Here is a 15843-nt window from a genome sequence, read left to right as displayed (position 1 = left end):
TGTTGGATGCGATAAAAACCACATTTCAAAAATTCATTGGGGAAACTATGATGAAAATGAGATTTGTGAGAATGAGACACCTTCCTATAACCTTGAGCCAACCTGCTATGTTCACAAATTTGTCCCTCTTTGGGAAGATGGAGTTATAGATGAAGAGAGTGATGATGATGAAGAGTACATTCTTGATTGTGAAACCAATGCTTGGATGCCGTCACCTTACTCTTCTTGTGTAACAATGAACCCAACTTCCATGGAATTTGATGCTAATGGGCAAAATGAGAGTCAGATGGATGTGAACTTAAGTGAAAACTCACCCTTTAAGGATGACATGTTAGAGGGAGATGATTGTGTTGAACTTGGTGAGCCTCGTTACGACAACCCCTTTGATAATGGTCCTTGTTGGGATGAGGAATATTATAACATCAGGGAACCCCAAATAGACACCATTGAAGTCACCTTGGATGATAATGAGAGTACTTGCCTTGAATGTTGTGATTTTGACTATTTGGAGGACGAGTTGAGTCAAGTGTTAAATTACTCGTTTCATGTCCCTTCCATCCATCAATTCTCCCATAATTTTTGTCATAATGTTCTTGACATGCTTGTTCTATCTATTACTTGGGCATTATTCAATTGCATAATCTTGTGTTGTTATCCATGCCTATTTATGTCCCACTCCCAAGAATTTAACCGACTTCTACGTGCTTTGAGTGCTAGTGATATTTTTCTATGACACTATTAATTGACAATCTTTGGTTTGATAGAGTTCCTCAATAACCATTAAGTTGTATATATGCATTTAGTGTAGTTTTGCATTCAATTATTGCATGAGAGATGAAAGGAAGGGATCTTATATTTTAATTGAGCATTTTGAAGGAAATTGATGAAAATAAGAAGATGGGAAATGCAAAGAAATGAAGAAAATGGAGAATTTTAGGCTTATGTATGCTTCACATATCATTATAGGAGTTTTGGGCCAAACAAATCATGAATCTGTGGGGACCGAGGTGAACTCGCACGAGTTGGAGTCCAAAGAAAAAAAAATCATGCATGAGAACTCGGGCGGATTCTGAAGAATCCGAGCGTCCCAGAGCCTCAACTCGAGCGGGTTAGAATCAACTCGAGCGAGTCAAGCAGCAACTCGAGCGGGTTGACAATGAAATGACAAAACTGGATCAGAATACGAGCGAGCTAGGCCGAGCCCGCCCGTGTTGAACCAAAAACCCGTGTTCCTTCTTCATTCAGTTCGTGACATTGCTCTCATTCAATCCCACCTACCATCTTCATCTTCTACATACAAAACTCATCCCCAACTCACAAAAATCACTCAACCATCAACCAAATCCAACCAAATCACCTTCTAGTTACTCTAAAAATCATTCTAATCCATTTCTACACAATAAAAACCAACATTTCAACCTTCTACATACCCAAAATCACCCATTTTCATTACTTTAAAATTTGGGGCTTCAAAAATCCGTGAGCCTCATTTGTGTTTCAGGTTTGATTTTTGCCTTCTAGCTTCAATTCATTGCTTCCATTGTTCTAATAAGTCATTTTCAAGGTTGATTGGTTCTTATTTGTGAAGATTTGAAGCATTATTGGGTAGTTATTCTTGGTGGATTTTAAGACAACAACAATGAGTTTTTGGGGCAAGAGTAAGACTACTACTTCTCAAGAAAAAAGAGGAGAAAGGGAAGTGGTTCTAATGCTCCACCGGAGTTCCAAAGGCAATAAGATGAGCTAGTACCCCAAATAGAACAACTTGAGGACTTCCAGGAAGTAGTATTCATCAAAAATGAACATAGGAGTCGATTTGTGAAACTACTAGGTATGGAATTTGAGCCTAATCGTTTCATTTGTCGTAATATCTTGGATAAACTTGGTATTAAGAGTCAAACCGAGTCCTTCTTTAGAGGAATGGGTCTTGAGACAATGTTTAATACGCATGAGGTGACATATCTTAGCCTCACATTGGAGTTTTTGTGTAGTCTCAAAGCTTTGAAGGAGAAAGATATGGGGTATGCTTGGAATTTAGGTTGTCTAATGAAACCCACCGGATGCATTTGGGTACTTTTGGTGAAATTTTCGGACTTGAAATACCCGAGACCGACCTTGAGAAACCCATAGGGTTCACGGAGTCACACTTGTGGAGAGCGATTATCGGGTTGGAATTAAATGGTTTTAGGAGGTGTCATGCTTTCTACATTCATCATCCGGTCATTAGAGTGTGACATCAATTTATTGCGGGGACTATCAATGGTAGGAGTGATACGGGAAGCGTTTGTAAACTTGACATGACTTTTCTCAAGTCTTATTTGAATGTCCACGGATTACCAAAATACAACTTTAACCCCGCACTTGAGTTGCTTGTCCGGTTCCGAACTCTAGAAAGGGGTAAGACTAAGTCCAAGAGAATTGTGATGGTGGGCCTTGTGACTAGGATGGCAATGTCTTATGTCTGGGGTTTAATGATGATGAGAGGTATATAGCTCTAGCCGGGTATACTTTGAATGATGAGAAGGCTACCTTTCGGTTTCACAAATGGTGCAAGTATAGTGAGTTGGGAAGCTGTGATTGGTACACCAAGGGAAGCACTAAATTCACCCTTCCTTGTTGGGACCTCCCTCCCACCAAGCCTAGGTTGAGCAACCTTGCACCTATGCCGAGCTACCTCCTCCCCATTGAGAGGATTGTGGCTCCACCACCTAGGAGACATGAGGAGGCGCCTCCTACTCCTTCCCATGCACCACCACCATCCCAAGGTCCAAGCCTTGGCTTTCCACTATTCCTTCATGGTGTTCGGCCCTCTCTATGCGGAGATACCCCTATATCCCCATGTCTACCGACCCTACATTCCTCCTCCTTCCAACACCCCGCCATTGGGCATTGATATCTTGATGGGTATGATGAGAGACATGGATTTTAGGATCCAGCGTGGGCAAGAAGACAACTATTTGTAGGGTAATATCCGTATAAAACCCTTAAATTTTAGGACTATAACGTAAGTTTAACATGCGATTTATGGTCATAAACGAAAAACAATAGAGAAACGATAAAGAACAAGAATCAACCTCGGGTCCTTGTGAATTCGGCCTAAGACAGAAATCAATGTAGATTTCCTCCTAATCGTTGCACCCAAGACCGTCTGAGACTATGCCCCTTGTGCTAGAAATTACTCTCTAATTGACTTGCAATATTCAGAGAGTTGTTGTGAGGTTTTCGATGTGAGATCTAGAATTTCAGAGAAAATTGCCCCGAAACCCTAATTTCTTTGAAAATGAGATGATTAGGTCACAAAAGGAGAGAAGCTCTCCTTTTGTGTTCATTCGGCCGTGGGTTTGCTTGAAGGAGGGAGTGGGCTTTCCACTTTCTCCTTATTATTAACTCATGGTCCGACTCGATTTTCGCTAAATGTATATGACAGGATTTTATTATAAATCGTCATCGGTTATCGGTTATTAAAATATCAACTAGTAACATGACTCAGTCGATATATTAATACATGTCTGACAAAGACAATATTGTATAATTAATTCAATATACATCAATTAAATATAATTGTTTATATTCAATTTACGAATTAACCGCTTAATTCGTCTTAGCCATTATTATTTAATCCGTATTAAATAATTATCTCAACATCGCATTTGACTAATTATTAGTCAATAACTCCAACTAACTGCTTAGTCATATTAGGCATCAACATGACTGTATTTTCATACCGTCACATCTCTCAAACGTATCCTATAGGTGTGACTTTTAGGGACCAGTTGATCACCGCCATCAGTATGACAATAACGTCAAACTTATCTAGCAAGCCAATCGTTATTGATAAACGTGGACCAACTGATAATAATACAAAAGTATACCCATTGATCCTTTTAGAGATTTAAATTTCTTTGCACTAACTGTAGAGGACACCAGCCCCAACAAGCTCCCACTTGTCCGTACAAGTGTATGTGCAATAACGTTATCCGCACTAACTGGAGGACACGGCTCCAACAAACTCCCACTTGTCTGTACAAGTGTATGTGCGATAACCGATTCTCATATTCATTTAAAATTTCTCCCACTCAATGTAAAACAATTTGCATATCCGGATCCGCAAAGGTCGTATTTTACAATCGATCTGTATCAAGAGTGGTTTCCCCGACTAGAGAGTAACTCAACTGATAAAACGAATTCGTATTCGAGCATGGCCATGCATTTCAGTTACAGCTCCTCGAGTGGCCCTGAGAAATATCGAGTACCTGATAAAGGCTGAATATTTCCTTCAACTCGACTCCTGCCGATCTAAGCACAGCATGAAATGACCCAGAAAAAATCTACTTGGCCCCCTGTTACGGATGACCGTGAGAAAGAAACCAAAGTCACCCAAAATCTTCCTTAGTCTCAAGAGACAGTCGATAGTCAAAAGAATCGACTCTTAGGATCACCATGGAGGTCCTATCCACGACCTGGCACCGAATGTTATAAAACATTTAGGACTCCATGTCGATGTCACAATTGTGTCCTACGAGATATCCGTATAACTCGCCTCTGTGATTGGTCAATCTACCGTTTGACTTATGGCTCGTTGAACCCACCATCAACCAACGTCACAAAATAATTGCCAGAGTTATCAGCTCACGTGGGCAATTAAGGACCAAAAATATAATGTTTGTTCAGTTCACTTTGTGGTGTTCAAAATTGTCGTACAGATCCACATGAAAAAACAAAATATATTAATATCAAAACGATGATGTCGTATAGAGTACAAAAGAGAATGAATCTAATCCATAAAATAGTACTACAACTCAGGAACACGTTTAATTCCCATGGAATTAACATGCCCTTCATGCTTATCTTGTCGTAATGGTTTAGTGAGAGGATCTGCTATGTTATCATCTGTAGCAATCTTTTCTATCACTACCTCCTTTTGCTCCACGTAATCTCGGATTAGATGAGCTTTCCGTTGTACATGTCTAGACTTGTTGCTAGACTTAGGCTCCTTAGCTTGGAAGATGGCACCTCTATTGTCGCAATAGATGGTGATCGGGTCATTCGAACTAGGCACTACAGATAGTCCTTGTAAGAATTGACGCATCCATATCGCTTCCTTTGCGCTTCGACGCGGCATAGTACTCGGACTCAATCGTAGAATCTGCTGTAACACTTTGTTTGGAACTCTTCCACTGATCTGCAGCGCCATTAAGAGTAAAAACGAATCCAGACTGAGATTTCGAGTCATCTCGATCCGTTTGGAAGCTAGCATCTGCGTAACCGGTTGCGCATAGCTTTTGTTCGCCTCCATAAGTCAATGCTCAATCTTTAGTCCTCCGTAGGTACTTAAGAATGTCCTTGACAGCCATCCAATGTGATTCACTTGGATGCTGTTGGAATCGACTTGTCATACTCAATGCATATACCACGTCCGGACGTGTGCATATCATGGCATACATGATTGATCCTATAGCCGAGGCATAAGGAATCCGTGTCATGCGCTCTTTCTCTTCCGGTGTCTCTGGTGCCTGAGACTTGCTCAAATGCACCCCTGGAGCCATAGGAAGAAACCCCTTTTGGAGTTAGTCATCTTTGAATCTCTCTAGTATCTTGTCTATATAAGACTCTGATCGAGAGATAACATCCGACGTGATCTATCTCGATAGATACGGATGCCCAAAATTCTTTGTGCCTCACCTAGATCTTTCATCCGAAATGGTTTTTCAACCATACTTTTACCGGTTAAGAGAGGTATGTCATTCCCAATCAGGAGTATGTCATCGACATACAATATTAGGAAGACAATCTTGCTCCCACTCGACTTAATATATAGACATGGTTCCTCGACTGATCGAGTAAATCCATTTTCTTTTATCACTTGGTCGAAACGATGATTCCAACCCCTAGAAGCTTGCTTAAGTCCATAAATGGAACGCTTAAGCTTGCACACTTTCTTAGGATGTTCTGGATCGATGAAACCTTCGGGTTGTACCATGTACAACTCTTCCTCCAAATAACCGTTTAAGAAGGCGGTTTTCACATCCATCTGCCAAATTTCATAGTCATGAAAAGCGGCAATCGCTAAGATTATCCGAATGGAACGCAGCATGACTACGGGTGCAAAAATTTCATCGTAGTGCAAACCTGGCACTTGGGTGAAACCTTTAGCAACTAGTCGTGCTTTATAGATATCTTGTTGACCTTCCACAGAATGCTTTATCTTGTAAAGCCATTTGCATTGAAGGGGACGAACCTTAGCAGGTAAGTCAACAAGATCCCATACGTTGTTCTCATACATGGAGTCCATCTCGGATTGCATGGCCTCAAGCCATAGCTTTGAGTCAGAACTAGTCATGGCACCTTTATAGGTTGCGGGTTCACTACTCGTTAAGAGTAGAATGTCATCTATGTCATGTTCCTCGACCATACCAATGTATCTGTCCGGAGGAATAGAGACTCTTCCGGACCTCCTAGGTTCCTCAGGATTACTAACCGCAGCCGGGATTGAAGGAACTGGTTCCTCCAATGGTTGCTCGGTATTTGGTTCTTGAATCTCCGACAGCTCGAAGGTTTTATTACTCTTCGCATTCTCGAGAAACTCCTTCTCTAAGAATGTCGCACTAGCCGCAACAAATACACGTTGTTCGGTTGGCGAATAAAAGTAATGACCAAGTCTTCCTTTAGGATAACCTATAAAGTATGTCTTGACCGATCGCGGGCCGAGCTTATCCTCGTGTCTCCACTTGACATAAGCTTTGCAGCCCCAAACCCGTATAAAGGACAAGTTAGGGACCGTTCCCTTCCATAGTTCATATGGAGTATTGTCAACAGCTTTAGACGGACTTCGGTTAAGTATTAGAGCAAATGGGATGAAGAGCATAACCCCACAATGAGTCAGGCAACACGGTGTGACTCATCATGGATCGAACCATATCAAGTAGTGTTCGATTTCTCCGTTCGGACACACCATTCAACTGAGGTGTTCCAGGTGGAGTTAACTGTAAGACAATCCCACAGTCCTTAAGGTGTTGATCAAACTCGTGAGAAATATACTCGCCACAACGGTCTGATCGCAGCGTTTTAATATTTCTACCCAGTAGGTTATGTACCCGATTCTGGTATTCTTTGAATTTCTCAAAGGATTCACTTTTGTGCTTCATTAAGTAGACATAGCCATATCTACTTAAATCGTCCGTGAAAGTGATGAAATACCTATAGCCTTCTCATGCGGTGATTGACATAGGTCCACACACATCCGTATGTATGAGTCCTAATAGGTCAGCAATGCGCATTCCAACACCTTTGAAGGAAATTCGAGTCATCTTACCAATGAGACATGATTCACACGTGCCAAATGATTGAAAATCAAAGGCCTAGATAGCTCCATTCTGTATGAGTTGTTTAACGCGTTTCTCATTAATGTGTCCCATACGGCAGTGCTATAGATACGTTTGATCTTTGTCACCAACCTTTAACTTCTTATTCATTACGTGCAATATTTCGGTGGTCTGATCTAAAACATAAATTCCATTCATGGAGACTGCCTTGCCATAAATCATATCGTGTAATGAGAAAATGCAAGTATTATTCTCTATTATAAATGAAAAACCAAGTTTGTCAAGTGCAGAAACTGAAATAATGTTTTTAGAAAGACTGGGTACATAATAGCAGTTATATAAAAATAACTCAAATCCGCTAGGAAGCTGGATCACATATGTTCCCCTCGAGACGGCAGCCACTCGTGCTCCATTCCCGACACGCGGGTCCACCTCACCCTTTATGAGGGCTTCGATGTTTCGGAGCCCCTGCACATGATTACACAGATGAGAACCACAACCAGTATCTAGTACCCAAGTTCCGTAACTTGCGTGGTTAATCTCAATCATATGAATAAAAGTAGAAGAAGAAGAAGACATACCAACAGGTTTAATACGACCTGCTTTTATGTCCTCATGGTAAACAGGACATGTACGCCTCAAATGCCCAGTCTTGTGGCAATGATGGCATTCCATGTTATCGGTCTTGCTCTTTGTCGTGCCTGATGAGGTGCTCGACTCACCAGGCTCACTCTTACCTGATCCCGACTTCTTAAACTTCGGTTTACCTCTCGCTAGGTCCGCCGAGCTTTGCCCTTACCCTTGCCCCTGTTTGACACAACGAGAACATCCTGTTTCAAGCTCCCACTAAACTTCATATCCTTCTCGGCCCGTATTTGAGTAGGGAGTGTAGTTCATGAGGACTTTTCTTCAAATCATTCATATAGTAATTCGCTCTAAAGAGCGCAAAACCATCGTAGAGTGAATGAAGCATGCGGTCAATCACGATATTCTCGCTGATTTTACAATCAAGCGCCTCCAGTCTCTCGACATTCTCAATCATGCTGAGAATGTGTGGGCTAACCGGTTGGCCCTTCTGGAGTTTCGCATCAAAGAAGCGAGTGGTATGCTCATAGGTCACGATTCTCGGTGCTTTCGAGAATTCCTTAGTGTGCGTGGTGAAAATCTTGTTTGCACCTTGGGCTATGAAGCGTTTCTGCAAATTGGATTCCATTGCAAAAATGAGCACGTTTTTAATCGCACCCGCTTCCATGACGAAATCGTTATACTTGGCGATCTCGTTAGCTCCAGCCGTGGGGCCTGGGTTTGACGGGATGGGCTCAGTCAGATATTTGAGCTTCCCGTCAGCAGCGGCAGCATTCCGTAATGCCGCCTCCCAGTCCGCTAAGTTTGATCCATCATTCTTCAGTCGAGTAGACTGATTCATCTGATTCATGAAGATCCGAAGCCAAGACTTACGGTCCAATGTGGCACTTGGCATTGGGTCGTCAGCACGGCCAGCCATTTTGTTATTAGCAGTTTAAGTGATCGTGATCTACACTGAAAAAGAAAGGAAAAACAAAACGAAATAAGCAACTCATCGAGGTGATTTAAGTCTATTTAAAATTCATTTTAACGTAAATTGATCTCCCTCAAGAATAATACAAGTGATCCCAAGACTCAATTTCCGTAAATTGATAAGCCAACTGTTTAGCTAGTTCTACCGTTAGAACTCTTGGTCGATAGATTTCCGTAAATCCTATCTATAGTCCACCATAATCACAGGATCGTACGAGTGACCATAGTGTTGAGATAAAATAGGTCAATCAGTTCCAACTTACCCGACGTAGAAGGGGTCATATTATGCCTACCGACGAAGAAGGGATTCATTGGAGTTTGACCTATAAAGACTATTCTCAATTTTTGTTTATACAAGGAAGATCCCATCAACTTAGTTTTAATTCATTTTAAGTGAACGAAAAACTAGCATTGCGTGAATGAATTAATTTAGGTGATGGCTTATAAAAAACGTGTGATATCAGTATATCATAGAAAACTAACGCGTGACCTCTATATGAGTCAGTTTTCATGCAATTATTGGGTGGTTTGGTTTTAGGCGGAATATGATGCAAACTATCGTTACAATAAAAATGAAAAAGAATGCAAAACGTAAATAAAAGTCCTAGTGTGGCCTATTCTAGTAAAAAGAACATAATACAACTTTGGAATCCACCGTTGGACCCGAGAAGCTTGTCTTGATGTTCCATCTTTGTCCATGCAGCGGGAGTGAGCATCCGATCTCCATCTTTGGTCTTCTCAAAACTACAATTTAAAATTACAAAATATAAACCTATTTACATTCTAAATAAAAAATGTAATTACAAGGAAAAAACAAAACGGAGATACAAGATCTCAAAATACAACCAAGACCGTGTTCCATCATTACGGTAACACGTTCTACTAAGGCCACACTAAGTTACAACCGTTTGTAAAAAATAAATACGTAATAAAACATTCAAGGCATTCAAAATAACGATAAATAAAAATGCATCAACTAAAATAAAATTTATTCGTGACATAATTCCGTAATTATGTTAAATTTATCCAAACCACCTTTAATGATTAAAATTATGTGACAAAACCGCTTTAATCAACTTAATTTTAATCCATGATAATCCGTTACTTTAAATCGCTTTAAAATAACTAAATTGTACGTGAGTGAACCGTTTCACTATCAAGCGAATGCATAAAATCCGTATTATGCACAAATCATGGCCGAAAAAAAAAATTAAAAACACGAATTTTTTTTTTCTTTTCACGGCTAACCGTGACAAACATCATCAAAAAAATTTTTTTTTTTTTATTTTCAGCAGCATTGCCGAGAGCTACAACAGTCCCAAACAAAAAACGATTTGATAAAACCAATTGCAAATTAAACCTAATCCGTATAGAAATGAATCTACAATTGATAAAACATTAACATATTGCAATGAAAATTGATTACAAAAACAATATGCAAGAACAAATCGTAAACAAAAACATCGTCTGATCAGACAGTAAGCCGTGTGGCACGGCTTCCAATGCACAAAAAAACAGAAAAACAGCCGAGACCAAAAAAAAAATTCTGCCGAGACAAAAAAAATCTGGCCGCACGGTTTTCTATGCAAAACAAAATCGTTTCAAAATCGTTTAAAGAAAATCAACATGAAAAATTTACGTGGCCTCGCTCTGATACCACTTGTGAGGTAATATCCGTATAAAACCCTTAAATTTTAGGACTATAACGTAAGTTTAACATGCGATTTATGGTCATAAACGAAAAACAATAGAGAAACGATAAAGAACAAGAATCAACCTCGCGTCCTTGTGAATTCGGCCTAAGACAGAAATCAATGTAGATTTCTTCCTAATCGTTGCACCCATGACCATCTGAGACTATGCCCCTAGTGCTAGAAATTACTCTCTAATTGACTTGCAATATTGAGAGAGTTGTTGTGAGGTTTTCGATGTGAGATCTAGAATTTCAGAGAAAATTGCCCCGAAACCCTAATTTCTTTGCAAATGAGATGATTAGGTCACAAAAGGAGAGAAGCTCTCCTTTTGTGTTCATTCGGCCGTGGGTTTGCTTGAAGGAGGAAGTGGGCTTTCCACTTTCTCCTTATTATTAACTCATGGTCCGACTCGATTTTCGCTAAATGTATATGATGGGATTTTATTATAAATCGTCATCGGTTATCGGTTATTAAAATATCAACTAGTAACATGACTCAGTCGATATATTAATACATGTCCGACAAAGACAATATTGTATAATTAGTTCAATATACATCAATTAAATATAATTGTTTATATTCAATTTACGAATTAACCGCTTAATTCGTCTTAGCCATTATTATTTAATCCGTATTAAATAATTATCTCAACATCGCATTTGACTAATTATTAGTCAATAACTCCGACTAACTGCTTAGTCATATTAGGCATCAACATGACTGTATTTTCATACCGTCACATCTCTCAAACGTATCCTATAGGTGTGACTTTTAGGGACCAGTTGATCACCGCCATCAGTATGACAATAATGTCAAACTTATCTAGCAAGCCAACCGTTATTGATAAACGTGGACCAACTGATAATAATACAAAAGTATACCCTTTGATCCTTTTAGAGATTTAAATGTTATTTGCACTAACTGTAGAGGACACCAGCCCCAACACTATTTGGCCCTTTACTCTCAATATTACCACATGGCTCAACAAGGGTTCATTGATCCAAACGGTCCTAGGCCTTCTTGGGTGCAACCGCACCTTGTGTTCCCACACCAATGCATGAATAAAGATGATCAAAGAGGAGAAGAAGAAGAGGAAGAAGAAGAAGAAGAAGAAGAAGAAGAAGAAGAAGAAGAAGAAGAAGAAGAAGAAGAAGAAGAAGAAGAAGAAGAAGAAGAAGAAGAAGAAGAAGAAGAAGAGAGTGGAGATGATGATAGCCTCGATGAAGGGGGCTTTGATTGAGATTGTAATTATAAAAACCCTTTCTTTCCCTATCTCTCATGTATAGTTGCATTGTATTTTAGATTAGCTTGCATTGTAAAATATCTGACATGATTAGATTAGTTTGCATTGTAATATATCTCACATGATTCATGTAGTTAGTTGCATATAGACTTACATTCATGTATAGTCACTAATGACCAAACCTATTCCTTTCTACACTAGAAATAGTGCTTAAATCAGTTTGGGAAGGTTTGATCATAGGTGACCTAAGCTAATTTAAATTAGCTTCCAATTTAATAGAAAACATGCATCATCTAGTGTAGTTTAGATTGCATTCATTTGTTATATATGTCATATAGAATTGCATTTACTTAGAGCATGCATTCATTCATATCATATCATTGCATTTGTACTTCAATTTTCATAAAACCTTAAAAATCCAAAAAAATGTATTTCTTTTTCATTCCTACTCCTACATGTACATTGAGGACAATGTCCAAAATAAAGTGGGGGATGGGAATTTATATTCCAAAAAACATAAAAATTTTAAAAATTTGGAAAAAACTCAAAAATATGTTCTTTAATTTCATAAAAACAAAACCCATAAAAATTTGAAAATTTCAAAAAACAAAAACATGTTCTTTACTTTAGTAATGTAGAATTGTATATAGTTGTGTTTTTGTTCTCTTCTCACATAGATACGACACTTCATTTAAGGCATTAGCAAGGGAATGTGAAGACCGCTTGTTATGATCACTCTAATCCCCATTTCCCTTCCATTTCTTGTCATTATTCAAATGAGGAAGATGGGCTTACATGCCAAGGAGGATGTAGTGTATTTTGTTGTTGCGGTTTGTGTATCTATGTGTCGTTAGGAGTTGCATCTAGATTATATGGCATTTTAGTTGATAGAAGCATATGCATTAGAATTGTATAAATGTTAGTTGCATCATGGCATGTAGTTTGCATGATAGAAAATTTTGTGAAAATGCCTATTTGGGAAGCTTGACAAGTGTATATAGGACTTTTGTAAATAATTTTTCTTCTTGAGACTTTGTTTGCTAGAATACTCTCAAGACACCCTAGGATGTGTCATACTAGTATCTTTTGTCCCATGGTCTAAGGCTTAGTTAAGAGTGTCTTGTGGTGTGATAACTCCTTGGCTACCGTTTACTTTAAGGTGACCCTTGATGCCATGCAACCGTCCTTGCACTTATATCATCATTTTGTCAACAAAAAGGGAATGGGCATAAAAATATCAAATTGAGTTCAAGTACCAAATCAAAATCAAAGTTTTGCAAATTGTATTAATGAATTGAGGAGCAAAAATAGACTCCTATGCTTTAATAGAAGTACCCTTGCTACAAATGGGGTTACTTTGAAAAATCTTCAAAAATACAAAATTGAAATTGCCAAGTATCAAAATGCCAAACATCAAAAATGGCATGAAATGTTCTTAATCATCCAATGCTACAAAAATGGGGGGGGGGGGGGGGGAATAAACCCAAAAGCAAACAACTATCATGAAACTCATACACCTTGAATACCTTTTATCCATTGATGATCCTATCTTTGTTACATCGTTGAAAGGGGACGACCCTTCTTCTTGTCTAGGCAAGAGTGGGAATTCCGCGATCCTACAGTGTTTTCTAACACCATAGGGACTTGGATCTTAATAAAAGCATTTAGCGATTGTGGACGAAAGTAGCCTAGTTTAACACAACTTGGAGGTGATTTGTTTGTATCCTCTTGGACTTAGTAACTTTGAGAACTAATATCTATGATGGAGTGTGTACCCTTAAATTGCTTCCCTTGTAGATGATTTCCGCCACTTAGATGAGGAAAGTGGCTATTCTTTTGTAGATGCATCCATTACTTGTTTTGAGTGCTTAATGCTTGGATGTATCGCCTTATTGGCAGCCCACCTTGCGTTGCAAGAAGGCATCTGACCTCATGGATGTCTTGTTGTGAGTTGAAGGGGCGCAGTGAGACCCACTAATTGTCTCACATCGGTTATATTATTATTACGATAATTTAAATAATGGTCTAGTTCTAGTCACCTCTTTACTCGGGACGAGTAAAAGTTTGGTTTGGGGATATTTGATGTGGCTCACGATTAGGCACATTTAGTCCCCTAATCAACCTATTTTTGCATACTAATATAGCATTCCATAGCCATTTTATCCGTCAATTGCTTCCTATTTGCTTTCCTAGTGCATTTCATATGACTTGTAGGAAAGAAGATAATGAGGCGGAATTCCCGTCTCTCGCACATATTCGTAAGTTTGTTGATAATCTTGGATGCACTAGTATGAAGAGGAGGCAAGAAAGATGACCAAGGATGATAGGAATATGGAGTATATGGAAGCGTCATAAACAAAGAAGCAAAGGGAAAAGAGCTGCTCCTCAACCCGCTCGACTTGTAGGCAACCCGCTCAAGTTGGCCTTCAACCCGCTCGAGTCGAGCTCAACTCGCTCGAGTTGATGCCTAGAACAACCTCCCACGGATCCTATTGAAAAGAGCAAGGCATTATTCGACACATAAGCTTATTTCCGTAATCTACCCTTGCTTAAGCTAATGTTGTACCCACTATATATACTCCATTTGTAATAATCAAGAGATTAAGCCTTCTTAGATTAGATTAAGCTCTGATTAGGAGTAGATTAGAATATATTAGTCATTAATCATTCCACAAATTGCAATTTAATATTTACTCAAATATTTCTCAAACAATGATAGATTTAGCTTTGTACTTGAAGAATTCTTGGGTTTCTATTGGGGAATTGACAACTCTCCACCATCAATCAAAGGGTTTCTTCTATTGTTCTTCCATTTCCTTTGTTCAATTCAAGTTGTGTACATTTGGATCTCTGGGTATGTATTTGAAGATTAACTGACAAGTGTTCATCTTTGTTCAAGGATTCTTCTTTTTTTATGTTCATCTTTACTCTTCAAGTTGGTAACATTCTTAATCCCTTTATATATACTTGTTAATCTCTTGTTTATTATCTTACTTAATCATCATATTCACTTGTGTTGTGATGTTTGAGACCATTGCTAGCATAATAATCATGATGAGTAGTGAGTAGTATCTTAGCTAGGGTTAATGGAGGATTAGGGGAGTAATTATGGGATAAGTCTATACTGAATGAGTTCATATGAATGCTTGTTATTGTATTCTCAACTTATGCACATGTTATGTTTGATGAAATGCTTGATTGACAAACTAGCATGATTCTCTTATCCTTTCAACAGGACTTGTAAGACATAAACCAACTCAAGGCTTGCGAGACCATGCATATAGTTGAATAGGAAGAACTAAGTCGATTGTAGGTGTTGTCAAGTCGTGACCGACTCTGCTCTGGGACCCAAACCTTCATAGGACTCATTTATGTTATCTCACAATGAATATGGAAAACCAAGTCGACTTGTAGGTGTTGTGAAGTCTTGACCAACTCGACTCCGAGACCTAAGTTTCCCTAGGAATTTTAAACTAATTCGATTCCCCAACAATAATAATTGCTTGCATCTATATGACTCATTTATGTTATTTTACCATGATTCCCCTATGATCCCATGATTCCCAAGTATTGTTAATCATTTGTTCACATCCTTGTTTTTATTGCTTGTTTTATCTTTCATTGCTTTTTATTGCTTTCATTAGTTTAGAATCATCAACTCAAACCAATTGTGACAAACGTAGTGCAACTACAATTAGATTGATCAATTTGAGTACCCACGTCCTTTGGGTTCGACTCCGACTTGCTTGCTATGCTAGTAGTTTGATATAGATGTGTTTGAGAGTGTAGAATGACACGCTCATCCGTAGATCATAGTGAGCTTTGAAATAAAGACTTATATATTGTACCTTGCCCAGGAAACCTCGAACTTCCTTTTCTGTCTGCGGTTGTGGTATCTCAATTAGAGCCTTGATCTTGGATGGATTGATAACTCCATTTTATATACATTTGACCCCTTACTTTACTTCTATTATATTTGTAATTTGCACTAATCTAGTGGTTTTATGAGCTAATATTGTATTCTAGA

This window comes from Silene latifolia, chromosome Y (genome assembly GCF_048544455.1).
Source record: "Silene latifolia isolate original U9 population chromosome Y, ASM4854445v1, whole genome shotgun sequence".
NCBI classification, from domain to species: Eukaryota; Viridiplantae; Streptophyta; class Magnoliopsida; order Caryophyllales; family Caryophyllaceae; genus Silene; species Silene latifolia.
This window is presented reverse-complemented; position numbering follows the sequence as displayed.